Genomic DNA, 4,674 nt, shown 5'->3' with positions numbered 1-4,674 from the left:
TTACATTATTTATTACATTATAAGGATTTATTACTATCTTTCAGTTTGGTTTTGGATCATCAGATACCTTACAAGATTAATTTTAATCTCAGCGCAATGTAGTTCAATTATTGTGTCAGTCGACACAAGTCGGGTGAATATGCTGTATTGTTTTATGACGTCGTGTTGTTTCGTGTGGTGAAGTGGAACAAAATGATACGTATAATGGCTGATGAGAAAATGTCTTTTCTTTTCATCGACAACATAATTTTGCGAAAAATGTATAGAAATTTTGAAAGTTATGGCAATAGGATTAATTTGAATTATTCTATGTTATATATTGCTTTGTAAGTAGGTACCTCATACAAGATTATGGATGTATGATCCCAGTCAGAAATATTTCCTCAAAGAAACATCGTTTCGATGTCGAAAATAAAAGTCGAAAAAATTTTCGAAATTGTTATTGATTTCGATAGATTTTTTACTCCAATTTCGATTTTTGGGATGTTTGTTCATCACTAACGCGACAGCAGTTTGATAATTTTTCCAACTTGTAGCTAAGCCCTAAGCAAATGCTGATAAAAGGAAAATAGGTAATTTACAACCCATCCTCTCTTAGAAATGAAACTCTCCAGTGAACGACCATGAATCTGAAACCCTTTAGGAAGGTGATGCATCATCACCAATAAGAATAAGAGCGAATCAAAACTGACACAATGGGCGGAACTAACTTGAGGGCAATTTCCCAATGACCAAAACTGTTACCATATCAAAATCCTACGAATCTGATTCCCCAATTTCCCAATTAGACACATCCTACCACAGAACTTCCTTCCAAAGGAGTCCTAAACCGTGACACAGCGAGACTCGCTCTCTTATTTTTGTCATTTATTTTGTCATACTCTCTTATTTTGTCAGTCATTTATTCGTGTTATATTTTGTTATATTTGTCAGCATACGGTTTCGTCATGTATACAAGGTTTCATACGGCTTTCGTTAAATAGTTTCCGCTTTATAAAAATCTTAGAGTCTGTGCGCGTCTTTTAACCGAATGACGAACATTACCATCTCATTGGACTCCGATGCGAACATTCCGACAGCAGAAAATTGTAAGACTCATGGATTATTATTTATCCCCGAAATTAAACTAATTCGCTAAAGAGTAAATAATTCTCTAGTTCAAATAATGTTCTATTGAACAATCAAAATGTTATCAAAATAACGGAATAGACGGAACAGCAAATTTTCACGCTCGCCCTATGTCTTAATTTGCTAGTGGTAGTATTTCATTTTTCCGAGACGAGACGAGATTTGAATTGATCTCGATCTCATCTCGGAAAAGTCTTGATAATCAGGTCTTAGTCTCGTCTTAATTGATATCATCTCGGTCTCATCTCAATTTCGTCTCGGTCTCGTCTCATGATCTCGTACGCCGCGCGGAATATCGTACTAACAATAAGAGAGCCATGCGAACCTCGCTAAAATGCTTAGTTTTTTATTTGTTTATCGTCATTTGTGCTGCATTGGTTAGTGTCTTTCGCTGTTTTAAATACACGCCGCATAACTTAACGACGTATTTATAGCTTTTAGAATTTGGCCCACCTACGTCTCGTAATATTTGCAATTCTTCAATCTGCAATAGATCATTTTCCCTCAGTGATTCGAGAATTCCTTTCAAAGAAATAATTCGTGATTCCATTCGTCGAATCTTTTGTTGCAAAATTTTTATCTTTTTTGTATAAATGCTGGTCGTGTCCCGTAGTTTTTTCCGAAAAGATTCTTTTTCAGGAGTTTCCTCTTTGATGATACATTGGTCGACTGATCGACAACTAAAAAATTTTAATTGTGATATGTAAAAACTTCTAATTTTATAAAATTAATATATGTATTATTTAATAAAATTAAATTAACGTTAAAATGATTACGTCCAGGAATAGGAGACGAAGCTCTATCTATTTTAGTTGTATTAGAGCTTGAAGCAATAACTGTATCACAGTTTGAAATATTCTCCGTATCTACACATTCTAAATAAGTAGACAGAAGAATTATGTATAAAGAAACGTGTAAGGCAAACTGCATAATGTTGTAAATTATATATAATATACTATAAATCAGGATTGTACATAATGCTATTACCAATATGTTACCGAAATAAAAGTAACGTGTTATTTCCCAATTCTAATAATAATACTATTTCATACTTATATACGGTAGTACATTTAGTTTTAGTCTCTTCGTACCAAATAAAAAATCAAATGAATTTTCATTAAAATGCTTAGAACAAATTCTAGCACCAGGTGGGACTGATTCTGCATTCAGTTCCAATACTTTTAACCACAGATTTTTAGCTTTCTCATTCTTTGGAAATCTATAAATTAATTAGATAGTAACTTCATATTATACTATTTTGATAATATAATATAATCTTAATACATGCAAACAGAACATGAATCTTTCTTACCAATGATATGATACATTAGTATTTCTTTCTTGTTTACATTGTCCTAATATTGGACGACTTAGTGTGCGATTTTTACAGTATTTTATAATACACTGTGGCATTGTAAATAAGTACGTAATATATCAAGAGAGATATATAAGAATATATATTATTCAAGATGTATATCTCAAAATAATTATAAAATTTGATTTTTTCTCCGTTCACTCTTTTCTTTTTCTCATTCCCTTTATAATTTCTAACTGTTTCTAATCTATACCGGATCACAGTATCATGATAATCAAAATAATAAGATGCTGCGTTTGCGCAAATTCTGCTTGATTTTAACCAATGCGACACCAAACATATCACGTGATCATAGTTGCCTCCCCGCTAAATGGCTCCACCCCTCGCAGTTATTGCTCCGTCCCGTTATTCCTATGTCCATGGAGCAATCAATCAGAACAAAGAATTTTATGAATTGACTAATCAAAGAACGCTTCGAAGCGTTTGTAGCGTCAAGTGGACCGCAGCCAGTATAGGTAATGTAAACTATTTCCTAGCAATCTAATATTTTGTGGCTGTTACCAAATTAAGTTGGTAACGGTGAGGTTGCTAGAGAGCGGTACCTCCGCGACATCTAGCCCCAGCAAGTGGTGACACCTGATGGTGCCATTATATGAGCGCGGAAATGCGGAAATGCGGAAACGCGTAATCTATGGGTGTATTCAGTACCACGACCGCTCACTGAGCGCTCAGTGAGCTCTTGTATCTGTTTGGTCTATATTTTTAGTTCTAACGGAATATACCAATAAGATGCAAGCGCTCACTGAGCACTTAGTGAGCGGCTGTAGTACTGAATGCACCCAATCAGAAGCGATCCGCTGTTAGGGTGCTGTTACATGAGCGCGGAAACGCGGAAATGCGGAAACGCGTAACCAATCAGAAGCAATCCGCTGTTATGGTTTCACGTTTCACCGATTACTGATTGGTTGCGCGTTTCCGTATTTCCGTGTTTCCGCACTCATGTAATATCAGCCTTATGGTTTCGCGTTTTATCGATTACTGATTGGTTGCGCGTTTCCGCGTTTCCGTTTTTCCGCGCTCATGTAATGGCACCCTAAGAGTGCGTTCACACATTGACGGAAAAAGCAGAAAGCGGAAAAACAGCAGCCAATCAGAACTCGCGCTGGTATTCGACAATTTCGGCTTTTTGTATTATGTTACGTCTCCGACCGCTTCTCGGTTTTGATTTAACCTGAGGCTATGAGTGGGATACGGAATTTGCGATTCCGGATATTGAACCAAGCTACGATTGATTTTGTCCAATGTACTGATTGGTTAAATACGAGCGCTTGATATGGCGATTATTATCGATTCTGGGCTGAAGGCACATGAAGTGGTAAAAGTAAAAGCGGAACGGTTTTGGCGGTAGCGGCGGAAATCCAGCGACCAATCGGAGCCTTTCCGCATTTTTCGTACCGCAAAAATGCCGCGGAACCATTGACGTCACGGGATTGCAGATTCTTTCAAAATCATCAGCGACTTTTTCCCAATTACTCGAGGAGGGTTGCAAAAATACTCGATGTTTTAAAACATTCCAAATTGATTCGCACGTTTCGTTGATTATCACAGAAACTATATTAAGCGCTATTCGAAATGCATACGATATAGAAACCATACTGTCACCTGGAACCCAAGTATCGTAAAGTTACTTGCAGACGAGTGCGTGCAGGTATTGGTGTTCGAATAACGTGTACCTTAGTAATGAATGGTTTAACAATGTTGAAAAGTTCCTCAAAAGTAGTATGTGACATTCGGAAATAATTAAAAATTTTTCAGGATCAAGTATCTCCATTTCTCGTACCAAATTGTCACTTGCTCCTTGCATTAACCTCCTTTCCTCTGTGAATATTGGACGTACCCAAAATTGTTTGTAATGTCGTTTCTCAGTTTTTTGAATGATGTACAATGAATATAATTTTAATATTTTCTTGCGGATTGCCTCCCTCTTAAATAAGCAATATACATTTTTGCGTGAAATTAGTAATTTACAGATAAACAGTAAAATATTCCTTGCACTCATGATGCGCTCAAACACATTGGGCGCATTCAGCGGACTCAACAGTTGAGTGAGCGCTCGCTGTTATTGGTGTATTCTTTTAGATCATCCAATCAGAATTTTAGATCTAGAAGAATACGTCAATAGCAGCGAACGCTCGCTCAACTGTTGAGTCCGCTGAATGCAGCCATTAACT

Source organism: Mycetomoellerius zeteki, unplaced genomic scaffold, assembly GCF_001594055.1.
Source record: "Mycetomoellerius zeteki isolate Tzet28-1 unplaced genomic scaffold, Tzet1.0 scaffold265, whole genome shotgun sequence".
NCBI classification, from domain to species: Eukaryota; Metazoa; Arthropoda; class Insecta; order Hymenoptera; family Formicidae; genus Mycetomoellerius; species Mycetomoellerius zeteki.
The sequence above is the reverse complement of the archived record's forward strand: the minus strand, read 5'-3'. Positions refer to the sequence as shown.